At 39.9% G+C, this 25,031-nt stretch overlaps 1 protein-coding gene across 1 annotated transcript in view; it reads right to left on the bottom strand.

The window, feature by feature from the left end:
- The window catches only part of LOC134535032 (pancreatic triacylglycerol lipase-like), a 73,213-nt gene extending 50,177 nt beyond the window's left edge, over window positions 1-23,036 (bottom strand). The window contains exon 1 of the mRNA XM_063373864.1: window positions 22,851-23,036. The gene's annotated coding sequence lies outside the window, so the exon portion shown is untranslated. The remainder of the gene's footprint in view (window positions 1-22,850) is intronic.
- Between the last annotated feature and the right edge of the window lie 1,995 nt (window positions 23,037-25,031).

Below are 25,031 nucleotides of genomic sequence, written 5' to 3'. Positions count from 1 at the left end.
CCCCAACAGACAATCATAAACATAATGGTATTATTAATGATGTAGTAACTTAAACATATTTCTCTGTGAAATCATTCATGCTTAAGTTTATTTTATCGTTCTTTTGATAGTCATGACGTAAAATAAAATCAATACTGTAGATGGCTATACACCTGATGGTGACAATCTGTCGTGGCATTTTAAACATATGATATAAATCATGCAATATTTTACTTACTTAACCGTCGGTTGTCTGGGAATTGTGATTTTCGGTCACTAGATTGCATTTCATTTCAACTAGTGACCTGGAGTTAACACATGAATTAGAATCACAAGACTTAGTATGCTGCTTATTTTTACAAATTATTTCTAAGATAACATATAATTTACTCATGTCGTTAGAGTATTAGGACTGTATGGTTGCATTTTAATTTATGGTAGTTTTTCATTTTAACACTTTTCCGTCGCCCTCAGGCTGGATTCTTTCATTATGGTAGTTTTCCAGTACGGCAGTCTTCCGTCGCCCCCCGTCAAAACAGAAGGAATAGTGCCCATAATGGAAAACTACCATATTTATTTAAAGATCGTGTTTAGAAGTACGAACAACAGAAAATCACCTCCGGAAGTGCTATCTGTAGCCTTTTAAGTTAACCTAAGAAACAGCTAAGGGGTTAACAGCGCCACCTAGCGACGTATTCTATACGCTACTTCGAGAGCAAAGCAGTTGTACTCATTCCATGGAGTGTATAAATAAATATGTGCAGAATTCCGTTTCGTTATGGCAGTTTTTCCATTGTGGTACTTTTCCGCCTTTTTCGAAGAGGCCAGGCGGTATTATTTCATTATGATAGTTTTCCATTATGGCAGTCTTCCGTCGCCCCTTCTTTTTTTTCTTAACCTAACTAAAACTAAGTGTGTTTGGGAGGGGTCCGGGTTAGGGAGGGACCTAGGTGCGTCTCGGGCCGAAGCCTATACGCCTAGTCATGCTGGGATTAGCCATGCAGGGAGAGGGTCGCATGCATCACGTGCTAGGAGGGGATTGGCCAGCCATGGCAGCGATTGGCGCCATGACTAACTCCCCTCACTCTTAAATCTAGACTATAACTAGATATAGGTTGGGCCCAGGTAAAACCTGCATAGACACAGGGAAAACCCTGGGCACATTCATGCGGGATGCAAATTGGCATGCATTACGTGTAGGAATTTACAGGAGACAGAGGATGGTCTGGATGAAGTGTTGGACAGAGTAGAAAAGAGTCTACCATGCGGGGGTTGGACACTTGGACTCGTGGTCCGCTTTGCTATTTGTCCAGTACTGGATTTAGTGACCAGGGACGCAAGCGCCCCTGGTGGTGAGTGGTTGCACTGACCACTCACTCCACCGCCAGTCAGCACCTAAAAAACTAAGAAACTAGTCGCCCCTTTGTTTTTCTTTCTGGCCGCGAAGTTGCCCGTGCCGGCGGCCCACTTCGGAAACACTCGGGACTGATCGGGACTGGTCGGGACTGATCGGGACTGATCGGGGGTCGGTGAGGCGTCCCGACGCTCAGTAGGTCGCGCCAGTGGGCCGGACAGGCGCTTGGCGACGCGGGTCACGCGTCACGGCTATGCGTGAAAGCCGCGCCGACTACGGGAAGCCTATGATGTACATTCTGTATTGCACAGACCCGAACAAGCCCGAATATCTACCTTCGGCCAACGTCGGCATTAAAATGATTTCACAGTATTTTTCATGTAGCTATACTAACCTAACATAACCAACCATCCACAATTTTCTAAAGTAATAAAAAATTATCCCGTAGTTGGCCGAAGGTAGATATTCGGGCTTGTTCGGGTCTGTGCAATACAGAATGTACATCGTAGGCTTCTCGCCGACTACGATAGTAAAAAAAAAAAACATTAAAGGGAAGCCTACAACTCACAGGGATGAAGACCACACCCGAACAGTTTCGAAGTTGTCCGAAGTTTCCCCGTCACTAGTGGAAAAAAAAAAAACACCGTGTTGCAAGAATTTGCATATTTTTTACGGCCACAGATTATCTCACCAATCTTTCATTTTTATTACGATAACCTAACCTAACCCAACCCAACCCAACATAACCCAACCTCACGGGAAAAAAAAAATTGGGGTGGGTACAAGTCTGGGGGACTACCGCTATGTTTTATTCATTGATGAATCCGTCTCAAGTTCCAAAGTGGATGTTTTGAAATAATTATAAAATATATATGTTGATTTTTTTTTTAACCTTAGTTATTGGAGCTGGTTACACATATACATGCAATAGGGGGCGATGGTGTGAATACTTGATTCCTCTGGGTTTTCCACGTACATTGGTTCTATATTCGATGTGTCATCGTAGGGCTGGGCCTATGCAGATGGCTGCAGCTCGAGGCGTCGATTTGCGTCGTGTGCGCTCCCCACTCTGTTGCATTTCCCTGTGCATCTTTCTTTCTTAGTCGATACAGCCGACATCTCTCCGCATCGGAAAGTCGAGGTGGCCGGTCAGAAATTGGGGTCATTCGTTGCTTCTTCGATTTATTCACTTTTGATTTGCTGCTTGCGTAAAAAAAAAAAAAAAAAAAAAAAGTGCGAAATGTGGAAGTACTTTTTTTTCTTTTTTTTTTTTTTACAAAACTTAGTTTACACTCTAACGTAAAGAATAGAAGGGGTTTGGAGCAAATCGACCTAATTATTCCGTTGCCAGCTCGCTTGCGACTGAAAGCTAGCCGCATTTTGGCGTTTAGCGTTCTCTATCGCGCGGTTAGGGTCAGAGCAGGCTTTACGATGGCGCAGTTCTTATTAGCCTCGAGTGTATAGTTTGCCCGAAGCAGGCGTTTCAAAGTATCATATTTTCGCGTAGCCAAGATTTTGTCATGGGTCCCCCCCCCCCCCCCCCCCCCCCAATCCACCAACCCGTACGAAACATAAGACGTTCATCGAATTAACGTCAAAATAAAGAACTATTATTCATTATACTGACCTAACCGAACCTAGCCTAACCTTTTACTTCGCAAATGTTCGGTTTGGTGGTTGTGGCTTTCGGCCATAGTCGCGGAAGTGGCGCCGCCTTCTGCTCGCGAAACTGCGCCTTCCGCGTCACGACTGCCAACATTGGCGCGAGACGCTACCCGCGGGAAACCATAATTTGCACTTACTTGGAAGACGAGATGAGGCGTGATGCACTTAAAATTTACAAATTATCACACGTTTGTGCCTGCTTCAGCTATTGTATTGGTTCGCTGTTAATCTGGAGGACTGTGGAGCAAGATTAAAAGACCCTTGATCAAATCGATGGTTACCAAGTTGAAAGGCCTCAGCAGCCAATGGACAGGCGACACGTTTGCCCAAACATGCAGAGGATCGTGGAGTCAGTCCTGAAGATTTTCGAACCGGCGATTTTTTATTTTTTTCCATTTTCATTGAACTTGTTACAAACGTGATAGTTCTCAAACGTATATGTATCTTTCCAAAGACGAATCAAGCAAACACAAAAAAAAAAATTGTGACATAAAATTATAAAAAATTTTAACCACAGCTCCGTGCTTCTTGTAAGGCTTAACTTATCGACGGTGAATGCTTAGCATGGCTAACCCATTTACACTGTTTTCACCAATAGTATTTATTTCTCACAAGGAGATTGCGCGAACTTTGGGTCGCCGATTTGACGTAATTTTGCGAGAGTAAAGTACTTCCCAACAGCAATCTACCCTGTAAAGAAGAAAAACCAGCTCTCAATTCTCGATAGGCGATAAAAAAAAAACGAGGCACAACCTATATGTCCGTAACGTTGCGCTAATGATCGCCAAGACAGCGTAGGCCAGGTGTTAAAGCGTCTGACCACAACGCTGTCTACTCGGGTTCAATACCGGCACGGAAAATAATACATTTTGACGTGACAACGTCTAATAAATCGATGAACACCGGCTGCACGCACGAAAAAGTGTCCCGTTACGCTCATTGTTCCGTTACGCTGTGTCCCGTTACGCTCATTGTCCCGTTACACTATGTCCCGTTACGCTGTGTTCGTTACGCTGTCGGCGAGTGCAGTAATAATAGGTTATGTTACAATTGACTAAAAAATTATGGTGATTCATATAATTGATGATAGATATTCGATTAATAATTATATTTAAACTTTATAGCTAAATGCCAGTTTTTAAAATTAATTACAAGTCATCTACACGTGAACTGTTTCGACGACTATTTATAAAGTGAAGTGAAAAGTTAATGTGGTTTTCATTGCTTATTACAACAATTTCGGCAATAAAAGTTAATTATTCTTGCATTTTAATAATCTGATTACTAGTATAATTTCAAGTATTTATTCTTTTATTATTAAAATAAAAATGATTCAATTTTATTCATAAAAGTATGCAAATATTTCCTCAATGTTTTGTTATGACGTTGTCACGTTAAACTATAGTCTGTAAACCGACTTTACAGACAAACCATTTTTTTTTCATCTATAACGTGAAAATCCATGTATATTTATCGAAAATTATATATATATATATTTACTACAAACGTTGAACAACTGGGGTGGAGGTAATATTACATAATCAGAACGGTAATATTATATGAATTCGGAAGGAGATGGGGAAGCTTACCCCCCCCCCTCCTTTACCACCCTGTTCCTACCAAGATACGCCCTTGTATCATGTTTGCTTGTAAGCAACATTCATTTGTTGCTTTGCAAGTGAGCGTTGAGAAACAGGCACTGAAATAACTACTTTTGAGAACGGCATTTTATTTATTTAATTACATTTGGGTACAAATCATTTCATTTCTTATGGATCGAATGATTTTGTTTGATGTACATATTATTACTCATTCCCGTATATGTGGATTTATTTCATTTCCTTTTGTATCGTTTCAGATTATTTCGGTTATTTCAGATTAATATGTTCAAGAAGATAACATTTCCACACATTTCAGACCTTTCCTTTGATTTATTTCGTTACAATTCATGCATTTAATCATTGCAATTAGTTTCTATTAAAGTACACTTATTTCGTTATAAATGGGTTCTTTTGATGCTTTTTGATGTTTTTTTTTACTTCATTTTATTTATTTAATTATATATGGGTACAAATCAGAACGGTGTGTTACGCCTGAGACACTTCGAATTCTTTAACAGACACACACACAGGGAAAAACAACGCGGTTTGAAAACTGCTCGAGGTTATCCCGAGCGGGGTCTGTTCACAGGAAGCATTTTGAGAATTCGTTGAGGGCCGACTAGTGAGCAGTTAAGAAGTGTTAACGGACCTTCAGGTTCTCTAGCAAGAGTCTCGTTTGTTGTGTGCCTCCAGCAAGTCGCAACGCTGGTGGAACATCAAACAGCGGTTTACGCAAAAGCCGGCCATTGCAAATTCCCCGCAGCATCGCGACGTTTCGAAACAAGACAGCTACGAGCCCGCACTTCACGACTTGGCAATGCCTGTTAAGTTGGTATTGTTCTCGCGCGCCGACCTTGGGGCGTTGGTAACTCGCCAGCTCGTGACGGATTCTCCGGATAAGACACTTTCGCGTCCGTCATATAAACGAGCTGGATTGGTTGAACCTTTTATATATATATATATATATATATATATATATATATATATATATATATATATAAATTGGCACGACGGAAAAGTTTTGGAAGTAACCGCAAGCAGTATTAACCCGCTAATGCTCCGTCGTCTGGTTTTTAAAGACAACTGGGTTGTCTTCTTCATCAGGAGAATCCTCACAATTTTTGAGCTGAAATACGCTTAAAAAAACTCTAAAATAGCTACATCAGCAAAATTAATGTCCAAGCTGGCAATAAATGTTGTCAAACTAGTATATTTGAAAAAAAAAAATTGTTCCTTATGTTTTTTTCTCACGAAAAAAAAAAAAAATGTGAAAGAACCGGTGAACTAAACTAATTTCTGCAAAAAACCAAAATACGAACGGAAACCGCAGGAATTCGAATTCTGGATCGTGAACACGACATCGGGAGTGTTTATGCCAGATATGTATTTGGTTGTGGTTTTCCAGTGCGTACGTAGATTATTCGGTTTGTAAGATTTAAGTCGACACGACAACCAAATTATTGGAGATGTAAAATGTTCTAAAAAAAAATATGTGAATTTGCAAAAAAAAAAAAAAAAACTGCGCGTTTGTGAAATCTGACTAAAATCTGTTTAATCTCGAGTCGGTTCGAAGCAGTTGTTTTGCACACTTTTTTCCAGAAATAAGGAAGTGATGCAGACTGATAAGCGGGAATTCACTCTTGATGCTAGCCTATACAGCCATTTAACTAACCGCATTGACTCACATATTCACATGAACTTGATCTTCTTGTCGTGATGCCCGGAGCCTTGTCGGAAAAATCACTAAGTACAAAGTCGTAGAATTATTGTTAGCTCCCGTACCTTCCTTCTTTCAGAGGAACCAGTAGAGAGTCTTCTGTCATAATCCCTGAGTGACGTCAGTGGACGCGCCAGCGAAATATGCGTTAGAGAGAGATAGAGAGAGAGAGAAATGTCCTTTCCTTCGCCCGCATTGCCCCCCTCCCCCCGATCGCTAATTCCCCCCACCCCTCCCCACCACCCCCTTATTTCCCAAATGATTCGCCTTTCTCCGGAACGGGCGAAAGGAATGGACCACCGCGGGCCGAAATGTACTTACCCCCCTCCTCCCCCCAACCATTGTCGGGTGGAACAAAGGATGTTGCTGAAGAATGAGGATGAAAATGGGGAGGGGGGGGGAGAGATTCGCTTGGAAGTCCGAGGGCTGTTTGGAAGGAGGGGGAAATGAAAAGAAAGTAGTTCTGCCCAGTTTCCTCTCGTGTCGGACGGTCCGACGTTAAGTTGATGGGGTTGGGGAGTGGGGGGGGGGAGGGGAGTAGTGGGCGTGGGGCAATGGAAGATCTCTCTCTCTATCTCCTCCCCCCCCCCCCCCCCCCGCCTCTTGAGTGGTTCAGAAGGCGTCAGATGTTGGTCAAGGAAGCGGGAAGGTTGTGAGGAAGAGTGTTTCGGAGAAAAGGAAGTGATGAGGATAGGGATGGGGAGGGGATAGATGTTTGTGTACGCCCATTGCAGGGGGGGGGGGGAAAGGGAGAGCTTGCACCGGGCTGGTATGCGAAAATGTTGCTTGTTGTTTTGCCCCGCGGCCGTTACGTAAACTCTCTCTCTCTCTCTCTCTCTCTCTCTCTCTCTCTACCCCTCTCCCCCCAACGGCCATGGCGCTCTCGAGGAAAGTCGTAGTTCCTCACTGTCAATGTTTCCAACGCTCGTGGCCCGCAGGAAGGCCGCTCGGCTTCCTATTCCTCCCCTCCCTTTCTCCTCGTCGTCACCCAGTGCTGCCAACCGTACCGTCTTCTCTCCGCCGTGACCTGAGAGGCAGTTCTCACCCCGGCAAACGCCCAAGATCCCGCCCTCTGCTTTTAATTTATTACTTGTCTGGTGTTATGCCAAAATTGTGGACATTTTAACGGGAAAAGGAAATTTAAACTTTAAGTGCTTTGCAACTTGCGGCGTTGGTCAATAGCTATTTCAATTCATGATTTCGTACTAGAAAACCCCTTTTAAAGAATTCATTGCCACATGTAACGATGTGATTAAACTGGAAATACGATCTTATGCACTTATAAAACTGACCCAGGGTTAATTTATCAGAAAATAACACCAAAATATAAATAATATAAATACACCACTTAATAACTGGCTGACTCTGTAACGCTGCATGAATTCTGTTTACACGCGCTTACGGTTTAACATTTTTATTGCTCTTTGCGAAACTGTTCCTCCTAGCATTGCTGCCAAGACCGTGGTTCAAAGATAATATTTTGAATGATGTTATAAATTTTGACATTGTTTGAATATTACCTTTGAATATATATACTGTATAGAAGTCGCCAGCCCAGGTAAAAATTTCTAATACGGTTTTGAGGTAGTTGGTTAATTCACCGCCGCAATCGCCACCATCTCTAGGGCATCGACTTGTGGTGGTCCCTAGCGGACAAGTGTCGAACTCTTCAAACACCCCTTCCCCCTCCTGTTGAACGACGTTGAGCTGCAGTGAATGATAAATGAGGGGAGCGGGGAATGACAGCGGGCGACAGCGCTGCGCTCTAACGTGTAAATAACAACTAAGACGATACAGGGCGTTACGGCAGCGCACTGCAGCGGTGAAGTTCCCAAGCTGCTCATCATAAGCTTCTGAAAAACGTAGAGTAAATCCTATCCACTCGCGACTTCTATACAGTATATATATTCAAAGATATTACTGAGTTTCCGAGCGAGACTTCTTGGCTTGCACGGAGGGAGGGGGGAGCATATCGTCAAAATATTTTGACGAGGCCGATAGTTTCAGCATTTTTCTTTGATAAAAGTAGCGAGCCGTTGCTTTGTTTTTACCTCGTTTTGGCCGAGCGGTGTATATTGAAACGAATCCACAGCAAGGAATATTACTGAATGACTAGAGACAATAAATTAACACGCAATGTAGTTTTTCAAGAGGTTCTTCATTTTTGTCAAATATATTTTTATCATTTACTACTATATACAATATAAAAGCAATATTTATCAAAAATTACATTTCTTTTAATATTTAATAGTTTTGATATATATCAAAAATAATTTTCATTTGCACAATACTAAAATAAATTGAACTTTTTAGTAAATATTTCGTGTATATTAAATTAAAGTGTTTGTTATATTCATAATTCTTCAGTGGACGCCCTAGTCCTAATACAAATTAGCAAAACCATCGTCGAAATTTATGTTACAGGTTGGGTTGAAAATGTTTAAAGGGTAAATTTTTCAAATTTTTCAGAGGAGGGCCTTCAAAAAAAGTAAACAGCCCAGGGACCTCGCAAAGTCTAGGGCCGCTACTGTATGTCATTATTAAAGCTCACTCAAACTCCTAAATTTGGAGTCCCTATGGTCCGTCGAAAACGTTCATCCGTCAAGTCCAGCGATTCACAGCGATCCTTACATCTGACAGATACTTTTCCATTTTGTCGCTGCCAACCGACCAGAAGGCTTAAATAGTGGTAAATATAAAATGTCGCTTGTATAATTCCATTATATTGACGATCACGAAAGTTATACGCTCATAAATCAATAAACTCAACTTTTTTTTTGCTCTGACATTTGTAATACATTTTTCAGTTTTGCCGTGCGTGATTAATTACACTTCTACGTCTCGGTCAATTTTTGTATCAAACATCAAACTTTAAAAATGTGTTTCCACGTGTACGAAACAAAAAAAAAAAAAAAAAAAAAAAAACATTTGATTGAAGCAGCTTGGAAAATGATTAAAAAAAAATTACAACCTTTCAATACCGCGCTAACATTTTGGAGGTTATAATTTCAACCGTCCACCCGTCGAAAGTAGAAGCTTTTTTTATGGACGGACGGAATTTCAGGCCTTATGACTGACTTGAAATCGCTTGATTCACGGACAGATGGGAAACGGACGGACGCGACCCATCATTGTTGAGTCCAGCTCGATTCATCAGTGCGTTGTAGTTATGGTGAGGGTTTCGTGATGATTGACTGGATGATTTCCCTAACCGTACAACTGCCTGTTCTTGGCGACAGCTCAATACACAGAAAAATTTGTTTTCTTTACTTTAACAAAACATTTCTTTGGGAACCAGTTGCCGTACAATAGGTATTGAGATTTTAAAAAACCATAAGCAGTGGCAAACAGTATAAATATCTACCTTTCGCAAGTGATACTTTTTTTTTATCTAAGAATATTAGTTTTCGAAGAAGCAAAGAAGAAAAAGGTTTTCAAGCATCATCTTTTGAAAACATTTCCGGGGTAGAACATCCCGCCTCCCCGCTGCAATCCCCAAAATCAGGTTTAGCCGAAGTATATTTAACTAACTTCGGGTTCCCCTCTTGCACGAAACCTGGCTATGCCATGGTTAGGCTAGAAAATAAAATCACGAACATTTAAGAACATCCTACCTCACGAACGAATGCACATTTCTGTCATGTAACTTCACGAACATTTTTGGTGTAACATTTCTTTGCATGGTTTCTTACTAAACAAGTACAGGTAAACCGTGTGCTAGATTAAGTTATTTGGAAATCTAGCGCTCATGAGACGGTGCTGCAGTGTTCTGTTTACGAACACTCTGGGAGATTTCTGTGGCTTCCACGCTCCACCGAAAACACGTAGGTACCGTATTTGTTGATTATGAACCAGCAGTTTCATTATGATTCGAAAAAACTTGTCAGCCAAGGTATAAATCAGATACATCAAAAGACACGCAAACACTTATATATAATTATATACTTATAATTAACGTGTGCGTAAAAATAAACTATTTTGATCATGGAAAAATAAAAATAAAAATATGTTTCACTTAATAAGTTTTTCTTTAAAAGTTTTTATTTTTATTTTGACATTTAAACTATCGGTGATTTGTTTGATAACTATTTAATTTAAAGCTGGAATGAAATCAATTTGTGTCAGTATTTCAATATCTGGCTGGCTTGGCAAACATTAAAAACCATGGATAAAAATACTACCGTAAAAGAGTTCCTAACCTCAAATACTGTTTACGTTAAACTTCACTGTAAATAGGTTAGGCTCCTTAACAGTTGCGGCTATGATAAAAATACAATCGTGCCACTAAATTTTCACATTACTTAATACTTATTATAGTTAAAAGTACATCGCTAAGTTCTTATTAGTTTCACACCACCACGAGCCATATAACGTAACACCGGTGCGGTAAATACCGTCCAAAATGTGTGTTCACGCTCGAATGCTACATACGATACATACCTCCGGAACGGCCATCAATGGTCGGATTTTTAACGAAACATGTGTTTGTAACCACGCAGCTCTTTTTTTTCTTGGGGATATTATCTCCACGACCTTCGATCTATGCCGTTCCTTGTATCGCAAAATCTGGGTTCACAATCAGCTCGTGGTTCTCGGAAAATACACGACCCTGATCACCGGGTCAGAGACATTGACAGGGACAAGGTCATTGGTTTCTGGCCACTTCCCCTCCAGGATTAAAAAAAAGGACTGAATAAGAAACATTACAGCAAATTAGCTATATAATATTAGAGAGATTATTCTGGAAGGATTATTATAATCCTTGGTAAGTTACAATAACGTAGCCGACATGCCTCGCACACAGAAACATCAGGAATTATTGCTATATTCAATGCCGGTTCGCACACACGTGACTATAAAGTAAGTCTTTCATACAAACTTGACTGTGTGTTTCATGTATTAAATAACATTAATATACATTTGTTTATGATCATTTTTAACGAAATAATCAAACAATTAAAAACAATTATATACAAACAAAAAAAAATTAAATGTAGTTTTCTGTAAACGGAGTAATAAAAGTTTTTTTTTTACTATTCCCTGAGATTTTAGGGTACCAAACAATTTTTTTTTAAATAAAGTAATGAAGGGAACTTACTCATACTGGACCCTTCACAAAATCCTGGCTACAGCCCTTGATCGGGTCTGTTTCTGGGGAGGGTTAAGTATTGGTAGGGACCGGAAAAATTCGCGTTTTCAATGACCTCTATGATAGACTCCATGATCCTCTATGTACTTGTGCAGATAGATTACACCTGCTGATTGGCTGCTAACTCGTGACACGTGTTAACTGGGAAACTTGTGATTCGATACTTCTTCTGCCGAACGTTTTTCATTGGTCCAGAGTCCTTCAGATAAACTGTGGCCCAATCACTGAAGCAGCGAGAAAGGCAAATGTATTTGGATCCTATCCTATCGCGAAATGATCCCGCGAATTTTTCAGGTCTCTAAGTAATGGTCTCCCCCCCCCCCCCCCCCCCCCACCCTGCACCGGCATGACGGAAAAGGCTGACTCACCACAGATCCACTCCACGCAGGCCAGGCGCCACTTTCTCGGGGCGCCACCTGACCGCCGCGGCGGCAGCGCGGAAGTCCGTCGCTTGTTTCCCCGTTACGCAATGCACTGCGGGCGTGGAATTCCCGATCAACAATCACGCGCGGACGTAAAAAAAAAAGACCCGAAAGATGTTTACGTCTCATATTATCTTTGAAAGATTTGTGCAATGGGAGTGCATGACTTGATGTAAGATTTTGTACATACGCCATTGCTATGCACATGTATGTATGTCTGTAAAAGAAAACTACAAAAAACACAAATGATAAAAACACAAATTAAGCAAAAAATTGCTGCTGTCAGCATATAAACACCACACAATGCTCCACAACAGGAATATGATAAACAAACAAAGAAAAATGGACTAACAGAACAAAAAAAAACCACAAATGATGACAGCACAAAAGCTTACATCAAGTCATGTTTACGTCTCACCATCCGTCTGCCGCTTCCACAAATGCGGACACGTATATCTGAGTCTACACATATGTGATTATGTCTTTACGAAAAAAAAAAAAAAAAATGGCAATCACAACTGCCATCACAAAATGGTTGAGGATTTTGTGGAATTATTTTTAAAAATATATTTATAGATTTTTTGTTTGTTCATAAGGTTCATAACAACACTGGTAGGAAATAAGAAACTCGGCCTTACATGCACGAAGAAGAACGATACTGACGTACTTTAGGAACCAACACCAGAAACAAAGATGAAATCAAGATGGCGGTCTCCACTAGATAAAAACAATATGGCTTCCTCTAGCAGATGCTGGTAGTGCCAACATAACAAAAAGTGCAACGAACGGGTATTCGGGTACTCGATGATGTCATCGTAACGAAAAGTGCAACGCACTGTAGTGGGGTACTTGATGATGTCATAGTAACTAAAAAAAATTGCAACACACAGGAGTGGGGCACTCGATGATGTCATCGTGTTTTAATTAAAATTTTATTCAATCATTGTTTTTTAATTTTAATTTTTTTCCTAGTTTTCTAAGTTAATAATTACAGATTTTTAAGATGACGGATGTGACGTCATAATTCACAATGGTTAGAGAGACGGAATTTTCGCGCATTCATTTAGTCGCAAGCTAGAATGCAAACCTTCACACTCTCGCACTGCGCTCATGATTGGCCAGCAGTTGTTTGGACACGCCCCTCTACGACCGTTAGCCAACGATTCCCAGCTAGGAGAGAAGCAAGCGAATCAGGTAGTGCCAAATAACAAGGATTAAAATGTTCTCGCTAAGAAATCAACCAATGGGAAAGTAAACATGAGTCGAGCACACCTATAAGTATAACTTTGAATTCTATCCTGAGGCCAGAAGAATCCACGAAATTTCCGGGTCTCTAACAATAGTGAAATGGTCTATAAAATAAAATTTCAGACGGAATCCAAGGCCGCGGGGTACCTATTGTAGAATATATTGGAGACAAATATTTGACAGTGTGCCAGGACCAGAAGAGGAGACAAATATTTGACAGTGTGCCAGGACCAGAAGAGGAGTCAAATATTTGACAGTGTGTGAGGACCTTAAGAGGAGACCCCAGCGCTCTCTGGACATTCGCGCGAGGCAGAAGGTCAACAAGACGGACGCCTGGCGCCGCGCGAACACAAGGACTACCGCGCAAACATAACTTTCAAAACAAACAGAACATTCGCACCACCAACTCAAACATTTACTTGTCGTTTGCATCACCGCAGTTTAAATGTTACGCAGTAAAATATCCCTTTGTGCGTGGCACCAGCGACTATGGTTGTTCATGGCCCCCGTGGAGTAAATAATAATGCTCCGTGTATGGTCGACGGAAAATGTTCGAAGCGTTAGTAGCAGAAAAAAAAATACAGGAAATGACGGTTATGCACTACGTCGTCATCAATCAACTGCGGACAATAGAAGACCAACAATTTTAAAAGTGAATCAAAAAGACATCGAAGTTTTTCGGTATTCGCCATTCCTCTCAAAGACATTCAAAACGAACATCAACGTCGAATTTTGCCATTCCGTAATATCCGTCAAATACTTATTTAAGTATGTGACCAAAGGAAGTGACATGGCTGTGATTGGAGTTGGTGCAGAGAATTACAACGATGAAATCATTCAATATCAAATTGGCCGATATGTTAGCAGTAACGAAGCAATTTGGCGCATTTTTCAATTCGCCATTCATGAAAGACATCCCACTGTTGTTCACTTGGCCGTAGGCTACGTCTGAATAAATATAGTTTAAAAAACTAAAAAACATGCTTTTAAAGAATATCAAACTAAAAAGTTAAAAATAAATATAGTTTAAAAAACTAAAGAAACATGCTTTTAAAGATTATCAAACTAAAAAGTAAAAAATAATTTTAAAATTAAATTTATGACAATAGTATATAAGCAATACTAGTATAAATGAGAAAAAAGCTTGAGGCGCTTTGTGCCATATTTTTTGAATATTAAGCGCCCCATGCTTTTTTCTCATTTATACTAGTATTGCTTATATACTATTGTCATAAATTTAATTTTAAAATTATTTTTTACTTTTTAGTTTGATAATCTTTAAAAGCATGTTTCTTTAGTTTTTTAAACTATATTTATTTTTAACTTTTTAGTTTGATATTCTTTAAAAGCATGTTTTTTAGTTTTTTAAACTATATTTATTTTTAACTTTTTAGTTTGATATTCTTTAAAAGCATGTTTTTTTAGTTTTTTAAACTATATTTATGTATAATTATCATAGGGAAATGAGTTACCGACACTACCTATTACCATCTGAGATAACTATTTGGAGTTGCAACGTCACAAAGAAATGGTAAAGTCTCTACGAATCATTTGCAGTTAGATGTATGGATATAATATTAGAATTTACCGGGGAAAAAACAACATTTTTTTTTCGGCGTGGCCGGGAGTAGAACCCACGATCTTTGAATCCGTGAGCTGTCGTCACAGAAGTCGCGCGCCTTAGACCGCTCGGCTAACGAATGTAATGAAATGGGTGGGACATTTTACTGTGATGAGTCACTCACTCTTAGTCGAAAGAGTTACAGACGGACAGACAGAGTTACAGACGGACAGACAAACATACAGGTGAAGCTAATATAAAGCATGTAAAAATAGGCAAAGAATATATTTCACTGTGTAGAACGCATTGACCAGTTTTTTTTTGTGCCAAAATAACGACTTCGCCCGAACGCTACTATACTCAGAAATGTCAAGATACTATATTTGGAATATAATTAAAATATTTATTGTATATATTAGTGATATAAATTGTGTTTATAAACTTTTACAGGTGTGTTTATATAAGTGAGGTTATGTTCCTGTATGTATTGATTTATATTTTTAATTTTAATTTTTCTAGATTAATTTTAATTAGTTTTTTTTTAACGCCAAGTAAGTATAGCATCGCACCCATATTTTATTTAATGCGTCACGTTTTCACCTGTTTGACTCTCACACAGTTTTAAATATAACTATTGACATGTTCATATGTTAAATATGAATTACCAAAAAATTTCATGGGAAGAAAGTTGTTTGTTTCTGTTGTACAATAAATTGCAAGTTATGACGTTAGTGACCCGTTACCAAAATATGTGGAAAATAAATATTTTCAATTTATTTCGTCGTAACCCAATATGGGAGGGCAAAGTCCTTTGGAGGGGAAGTCCAGGGCCGATAACCCCAAATGGGAAAAGGGGGGAGGGGGTGTTAAGAAGTTCCCTTCATGGACATACGATATTGCTGCTTGTGTTTTTAAACGTGTTATGAACAAATGCAAATACAATATGTTTTTTTACGAATAAAAGCAAAATTTTATTTTGCAAAATTCCGCGACCCCGGAGAAATTCCCGGATGACCTCCGCATGGGGAGCCCTAGAAAAGAAACGGGCTCCCCATTTGGAAGCCACCCTGGAAGGTTTTTTGTTTCCACCCACCGTCTCTTTGGTAGCCTGACTTGTTGCAAGGGATTGTATTCCTATCAGACAAAGGCTGCCATCTGCCTGAGACAATCCGCCTTGGAGGAGCCGGGGCGCGAACCCGGGTCCTACAAGTCACAAGGCAGGCGCTCTACCCCAGAGCCAGAAGGTAGAGCGGTTACCTGCAGTCTTCTTAGCACTGACACTTTCAGTGCAGTTAAGTTTGTCACTTAAACATGCTTACTTTTGGCAGCTCATTTGAGAAGCAATCTAGCGTATTTAAAAATCAAGACTAACAAATAAAATATGCAAATGTGTACAGAGTAAAGCAAGTTAAACTGCCAAAAAAAAAGTACGGAATTAAGAAGCAGCAGCTAATATCAAAGAAACCACGACGAGTTAACTGAAATGACTTTCTATTAAGTAATTGCTTTGACTCTTCATAACGTGTTCACATATTATTTCTCTCTCTAATAATTTTCCCTAGTGGTATGCTGAAACATTTTCCCGTTAAGAACGCACATTATTTAATTACTCGTTCTGTAACAGGAGAATGCCTTTAACGAAGAAAAACAGTTTTTTAAATTGATATTTTAAAAAAATCGACAGCAAGTCTGAGGATTTGATTTGCACTTATTTTGATTAGCATGATTAACTTCCACTTCCATACGATGGTTGACCGATGTCCAACTAATGCAATTTTCATGTATTTTTGAAACAACTTTAACAAAAAAAAATGTGTTCGTGGGAATGAATTTAAACACACGCCTTCTAATCCATGGGAACCGTTTTATGTAAATACTTTCATTTGAACAGTAATGTGGTTCGCAGACCAAGGTTTGCATGAAATTCGGAAGAAAAAAAAAAGTATTTAAAATTAAAAGTGCGTGTGTACCTACCATTAATGCAATTATTATTTGAAGCAGTTGTTACACCAACCCGTATGTCTAAACTATGTTGAACTCCAGCTTGATAATTTCAAAGATCTCAGAAATTTCTGATTCTATGAAACACAAGTTATTCACCAGTATTTTTTTTTTGATGCTGCACGGCCGGTTTCTAGTTCATCTCCCTAACATTTCTCGTTATTGTGCAGCTAAAAATTTACTGAGTCGACACAAATCCTCAAAAACAACGCCAAAGTACTGCCCGCTTCAAGTTGTCATTTTCTCGCTGTCCCTTTTCGGCAGCAGTGACCCTACCACTTTGTGAGACCCTGGGCTTTAATGGATTCCCTGCCCGAGAATATTTAAAAAAAAAAAAATAAAAAATAATAATAATAATAATGTACTCTTTCAAATGACAATTTTAACGGTAACTTAAATTCGACAATGGTTTTATTAATTTATTTTAGGATATTTTGATATTATTTCCCGATAAATTATCCTCAGGTCAGTTTTATAAATGCTTAAGATCAAATTTCCGGTAGAATCGCGTTATTTATACGTGGCAATAAAACCTTTGAAGTTAGTTTTTTCTAATACGAAATTATGAACTGAAATAGATATTGAACAGCACATTAGGTTACAAAATATTTTTTTTTAAATATTTCCCTTTCCCCATCAATGTCAAAACAAAAAAAAAATTAATTCAAACCCCCCCGCGCGGGGCCCGGCTTGCCTTGCCCTGGAGCCGCCCCTGCTTTAGGTTTTTTTTATTGCACCGCGGTGTTCGTCTCGCTGGCGATATCGTCTGATTACTCGATCTTTGATCGATATATCAATGTATGTCGATGTTCGTTCGTTCAAAATTTTAAATCACGAAAAGTTCTTCACCGATTGCTTTGAAATTTTGAAACAACGTTGCTTTCGAATACACGCGTGTTTTTATATACCTATGGCACACCTGTGACAAGTGTGTATATATAGAAACATAGCTACATATAGTGAGAGTGATAATATGAATAGATATATAGATAGAGATTTAGAGATTTTTATACATGGAGAGAAATATAGTGAGATAATTAAAGAGGGGCATATATAGAGAGAAGAGAGAGATACAGCGATAGAGTGAATTACTTTGTTTAGCTAAAACAACTTCAAAAAAATTACAAAATAGAAAATTGAAAGAGGCATAGCAACGCATGCCGGGCGTTAGCTACTAATACATACAACCCCACGTGCGACACACTGACTGAATGAAAGAAATAAAAACAGTCTAACCCACTTGGAGTCTCATAGGTATTCGTCTGTTACCGATGGAGAAAAAAAAATTGTTAATTTCCAGCCTTTAGAGTTGTTGCAGATCCTTCTTGGGAGGTCCACTGTTGCCAAACGTTAAAATATATCAACCCACTGATTACCCTATCGTAATGGATTTTACCTGGGCCTACAATATCGGCTCCGTGAGTCTCTGTTATGTGCCATCGGTAATACCACATTATTAGATCGCGGGGTTAGTTTTGCACAACGCAGTAAAATTAAACTATAATAGGTTTTACGACCACTAAATATTTAAAGATGCAAAATAACGATTACTAGTTAGGCCATCCAAAAATAAGTATCGTCTCTGGAATGCAAAGCACACCTTTGAATCATTAAGGATGGTGCTTTTATTTCGAGGTTGGTAATGGCGCTGTGTATTAACTTCATATTAAGAGCCTCGCAGCGCGTGTCCTGTTGCCAGCCTGGAAAGGACAGGCCCCATTATCGCGCCATTAGGACCATCGCTGCGGTCACATCAGGAAACGTGTCTTTGCTCTGAACAACACCGGAAACAAAGATGGCGACATCCATCAGATGAAATCAAGATGGCGGTCTCCACTAAATAAAAACAATATGGCTTCCTCCAGAAGATGCTGGTGGTGCCATATTAACAAAGAATGCAACGAACAGGATCCAGGTACTCGATGATGATGTCATCGTAACGAAAAGTGCAATGCACAGGAACTGTAGCGCGGGTAACTTCCCTGTCGACAATTACTGCGATGGCCAACTCTTCTGACGGTCTCACACGCTACGTTGACTCTTTTTTCCTTCGTATTTTCGCCGTTGCTTTTTTTTTTTTTTCAAAGGCTATTTTCAAAAATTTTCAACTCGATACCTGCCTTCCATTCGTTATTCTGCCACAGATATCTTAAACATATATTCTCTTTAGTGTAATATCATGGGTGTAAAGAAAAAAGTCGCCCAAGAGATTGTAATTACGAAGACTTGGCGCGCATTAAAAAAAGGGATAATTGAGTAACAAGTCATTTTAGGAACACTAGCATTTTACGGACAACAATGGAGGTTCAGTATCGAAACATGCTTTTCAAATTGTGTTTGTCATGCTTATTACGCCTAGAGATTTCTGACCAGCTGCGAAATAAGTGGCAGTTACACAAAACTTAAGATCAGAATAAATATTTATTTGCTTATTTGAGTTGTTCTCATTATATTTTCGTAATTTGTTAGCACCAATGACTTTTTCCAGAAGAAACATACATGCTTATTTTCTGCATTAATGTCCTTTGTAAACTTGAGAGGTTTGTAGACTACTTCAGCTCTCGTGAGAGTAGGTATCATGATCTATCGCCGTAAGTCAACGGAATAATTGCGTCCGGATATACCAAACAAAAGTTGTAGCTCAACATTGGCTTCCGGTATGTGACGTCAAGCAACGTATTTTATTTTTTCTTTCCGTCCCAACCTCATTTCTCCAGCATTAGGTATAACCGGCCTGGGGTCAACACAAGAAGTGATAGTGAACAACAAGCAAGCGTAAGGTCTCCTTGGCCAACATCGAGCGAGTTCGGAACAGGTTATTCCAGCGACGCGAACACTCGTCGATCGAGTTTTACATTTTAATTGTGGAACCCACCGAAAGCGAAGTAATGCGAAGTGGCTGACCCACAAGTCCGCCGCCTTTGGTGGTGTCATTACAAGCTACTGATGTAGTTTGAAATTTTTATTGGACGTATCGAGTATGTGATGTGCGCCGATTTCTGTTTGCGACCAATCAGCGTGCACTACGTCAGCGAAGCAACAACTGACGTTTCTTTGATGGGTGCATTTCAAAGATGAAGAGTGAAACTAATTCGAAAATGCGTTTGTTTTTGACGTGATATAAAGTCTTATAAATCGATGAACGCTGGCGGCACGCACGAAAAAGCATGAATCATTGTTACGTTCCGCCTGAGCCGAGCGTGCAAGCGAGAGCGCGGAACAAGCGATAGAGAGGAACGATAGGCTTGCGACGCATCTATCTCTCTTCCACTCCATCGGCCGATGCGTCCGAGTAGAAGAGAGACAGCGGCAGCACACAACCTACACGTGAACTGTTTTGAACTGTTTATAAAGTGAAGTGAAAAGTTAATGTGGTTTGTATGAAATTTTTCATCAATGTTTTCTTATGACGTTATCACGTAAAATTATCGTCCGTAAACCGATTTTTAAACCCCCCCCCCCCTTTTTTTTCCGGGGAAGTTCTTTGTAGTTTTATTATTCCTAAACGTTAAAATCAAAACTGTGAAATCAGCTGCTTCGATTTAGGTGAACAACTGATCCTGTAGATGTTAACTGACCAAATTCAAACATTGGAAAATGAAAATTTCGTCAGAAGTAAATGAGGAAACAATGTGTTGGAACGTTTCGAGCTGCTGTGCTGTGCGTGTGCAACTGAGCTATTTATGTGCTATTGGCTATTGCGAATGTATCCTAGGGTTAACATACCATACACGTGTCGCTGTCAGATGTCGCGCAACAGTTCCCAAAAAACTTGGCGAAAATTCATTGGCTAAAATTAATGTAGAAAAATTCGATTGTAAAAAGAACCTGGCACAGGTTTCGTGTGAAGCCTTCTATGCACTAGCTAATCTACTTAATAAAATTGTTAACAATGACTGACAACGCACAACTTAAACCGGCGGATCTACAAGCATTACATTTTGCATGAGTTCCTTATATAACGTAAGTAAGCACTAAGAAAGGATTTTTTTTAAATTAATCATCTAAAGAGTGTTAAATAGGGGATAAAATTTGTATAAAAGTTTGCCATTTTTGAAGTTAGAAAAATGTAAATTGTTGTTTAGGTTTCTGTTTGTAAATAAAGTTCGTTGTATCAGCGTTTTCGGTATAATTCGTCAAAAATGAGGATAAAATACTTTTGAGAAATATTATGCATCTAATTAGAGGAAATTTATATTTAATGTTGTTTTTTTCTAATTTAAGAAAAAAATACTTCTGAAAAGCATGTTTGTCAATGTTAGGTTTATGTATTTCTCAGTTATGCGGTTTTAAACCCGGCAGACATCCGGCCTTTCAAATATGGCAACAGGTGGTTTGTGATAATTATCACAGTTGTGGTTGGTTACCTTCGTAGTCATTTTTCCTCGTCCCCCAAGTTGTAAACTGCTGATAAATAGCAGGCTGTGAAAATGTTCAAAAGCTTGCGAACATAATATTTATGCCTTGTGATGCCGGAAATGTAAATAAGTGACTCGGAATTTTTAAATTATATAACGAAATTTGAAGAAAAAATGAAAATAAATGGGAGGAGCAAGGACCTGTAGTCAAAAGAAATACATTTATAATTAAACCTCACAAACAAATCCAGCCTAAAAAAAGAAAGAATTGACACGGGAGAGTTTGGGGGGGTTGTGTTTGTGGAAATTTCAACCTATTTCAGAGAAGAGGATAATCCACGATGCCATACAAAAATAAACAATAACAAAAGAAGAAATCATAACTTATGTATATTTTTAACAATAGTTTGTGAGGTTTGGTTACAGTTTTTAATTTTTACTACACATAGAAAAAAATATATATATTTGCTGCACATTTACAAAAGAGTCCTTTGGAAACCAGTGGCCAAGAAATAGTTTGTAACACTACAAGCAAGATATTGTAACTTTTGCAACTCATGGCTATGTTGTTGTTTTTTCATATATGAAATACGTTGTTTTTGAGATAATAATTAATATTTTTTATGATAATTGGAGCAAAATTCTATATATTAAATGATGTTTTCATTCAAGCATATTATTTTTTTTTAACACAGTATTACTGCGAACACTATTTTGTAGTGATGCAGATGTTTTCGTGTAGATGTTTATTTTATTTTTTTTTCGTAATTATTTATTATTGTCACCACAGACGCTGCTGTCCAATGGAAGCGCTTGAAAACCCTTCTGTGCTGCGCTGCACATTTGTTCCCCATGGCCCCCACAAGGGTGGGGCTGGGTGGACCCCTGGGTCAAATTCCCGGGCCCAGCCTTGTTTATTTTTATCTCAGTGTGAGAAATAAACATACATACTCGCTGTGGTTATTTTAAAGTAAAAAAAAAAGAATTTTATAAAATAAAACTTAGTTCGGTCTCATAAAATCGAAACCATAATCATACCCTGTAAAATAACATTTAACATTATAAAAAAAAGATTGTAGGTAATAAATAAAAATGCCATTATAATAATGTTCGCAGGCTTTCACGGCCATTGTCTGAAGTAGCTTAGCTTCTGGGTTGTAGCCGCGTCCTTGGCAAATAATCCACCAGCGTTTCGGTCGACAAATCCAGTCGCCATCATCAGGGAGCAAGTTACCTACTACCGATGACGGCGACTGCAATGTCGACCGAAACGTTGATGTGAATTATTTGCCGAGGACACGGCTACAACCCAGAAGCCATGCAATTATAACAGAGGTGCACCCCCCCCCCCCCACCCCGAAATTTTTTATTCCATTTTTTCAATGATTTACTCAATTATTTTATAATATTATACTTTTTTAGAATTATATTTCATCACATTTTGCATTAATTAAAAATGATTTTCTAATAATAATTTTGGTCATATATCAGGTAATATTTCCATCCTTAACCGACAGATGCCAAACTGCTTTTGTTGAGGAAAGTGCGGGGTTGCCAATTTGATTTACAGGATCCCTTTCAATTATCAAAGCACCAGAAACGTATTTTCACATTAGAAGCTATAATTATGTAAATAATATATACATTTTTCTCGTCTTTTAACCACCCCCAACCCCCTTAAATTTTAATGACGCAGTCTGCGTCGTTCCCCCCCCCCCCCCCCCTCGAGGGCACCCCTGATTATAATGCAGCACGTGACTGTAAGGTGGGTGTGATGGCTGCTGGTGGAACTCACCTGTCGGCGCGAGGTCTTGCCCGCGGTCACGCCGACACCATGCCCCCCGGGGGTGGGTCACCGCGGCTAGCGAGGGGCGCGAGGGGAGGTGACGTCACGCCAGACACCGCGCGCACGCGCACTCTCTCGACGGCAGTCGGCGCCGGACTGAGCCCTCCGGTGCTTCCCCGCCGCGCCGGCCCGCACGGCAACCTCCCCGCAGACACTTTCCCTGGCCGGCCCCGTTACACCGCCCCTCCCCTTACACGCCATTCCCTCTCCGGCCGTGTCCCGTGCCGCGGTGCACAAACATCCACGTAACCCTTCCTCGTGCACCGCGCATCGCCATTTCGAGTGGCAAGGGCGTCGCCAGCCGATGGCCAGACGATGGGCTAGGGGGAGGGGGGGACAAGTTGTGGGAAAAGTATGTATTTTTTTGCATTTGGCTACATTTTTTTAAATCTCTATGGCTCTAGGGGGGGGGCAACTGCCCCCCCTACCAGGGGCGTAGCCCCGGGGGGGGGGTAAGGGGTTCAACCCCCCCTTCCCTTAGCACCAAATCTTTAATTTATTTCCTATTCATCACTTTTTTACTTCAATTTTTACTATTACAATATTTAAATTTAAGTACCGAAAACTGCAAAAATAGCACTAATTTACACCTTAAAATACAAATTTTCCCGGAGGAGGGCCCCCGGACCCCTCGCTTTAATACAGGGGGGGGGGGAGGCCATGCTTCTTAACACCCCCCCATACACAAATTCTGGCTACGCCACTGCCCCTTACACCCCCCCCCCTCCCCACCCTCTGGCGACGCCCTTGTTGAGCGGCAGAGTACCTAATGTGTGTCCCAAATCTGTCGGATTCTCAGGAGTTCAGGAGTAGGGTGGGGTGTGGCGTGGCCCTAAGAGATTTTTTTTTTTTTGAGCGTGGGTATCAACATAACACAAGTCACATCTGGATAGGATGCCCATATTCTGGCCTACTTGCATCCAAAAAGCATAACAACTTATAAAAACTATATAAAGTGTTCCGTAAATCATGGCTTTGACGTTTACGTTCCACCAGCCATGTTTCGCAGTCACGATTTTGCAAGCGCAAGCTGGCTCTTAATTTCCTTGGAAAGGGGGAAAAAATAAGGTGGAAAAAAAAAGGGGGGGGGGGGACTACCCACCTCCATCCACGGGTTCAACGTCCAAGCGTTTAATGCATGCGTTACAATAGTGTTCTGTTTAAACTTACATATATTTTTATTTTGCGGTATGTTATTTGTTGAATGTTTGTTTGACGTCGAATGGTTACGCACAGAGGTCTAAGACGACGGGACCTCATAGATCGGAAAGGGTTGGAGACACAAGGGACCCGGTTCGGCGCATGTGTGTCTGAGCGATTCCTGGGGTTGCCGGACTCGAGAAAAAAAAAAAAATTGGAGGTCCGGTGAACTGAAGAATTTGTATTGCAGGATATGTAAATGTATATCATCAAATATTAATAAAAAAAATGGTATTTTTTACGTGCCATCCAACTTGCGAGATATTAAAAATAAAATGACTGCAAGTAAATATATTTATTTGCCATCTAAGTAGAATAAAAAAATATTTGGAATAGTGAAATAAATGTGGGGTGGTGATATGCAGGGGCGCAACAACTAAATTTCCAAAGGGGGGGGGGGGGCAATATACCTTTTTATAAAGAATCATCTATCCGCCCTATTTAAGCGGGGGTCCGGGGGTCCTCCCCCGGGAAAATTTGTATTTCAAGGTGGAAAATGGTGCTATTTAAGCAGTTTTATCATCTAAAAATTGATTACACAACACTTTCTTTGTCCCCGTTTGCCCCCACTTCAAGGTTTCAGAGGGGGGGCAAAATACCCTTGCCCCCCCCCCCCTGTCGTTGCGCCCCTGGGGATATGAGGTGTTGTTGGTAAAGGATTTGGTTTGGCTTAAAAAAAAAAGGTTGATGGTGTTGGGGGGGGGGGGGGGGGAGGGAAGCGCAAAGATAATATATTGCAAGGGGTGGAAAATAGTCTAGTTACGTCCCTGTTGGAAAGAAAATTTTGGAAAGAAAATTGTTTCCACTTTTCTCCACCAAATAGAGTTTCACACATAACCTAAAATATCTTTTAAATCATGTCACAATATCAAAAAAAAATTTGATCTGAGCTATCTCAAAATTTTCGATTTTAATCTCATTGTAAAATTT

Source organism: Bacillus rossius, chromosome 8, assembly GCF_032445375.1.
Source record: "Bacillus rossius redtenbacheri isolate Brsri chromosome 8, Brsri_v3, whole genome shotgun sequence".
Lineage (NCBI taxonomy): Eukaryota > Metazoa > Arthropoda > Insecta > Phasmatodea > Bacillidae > Bacillus > Bacillus rossius.
This window is presented reverse-complemented; position numbering and strand designations above follow the sequence as displayed.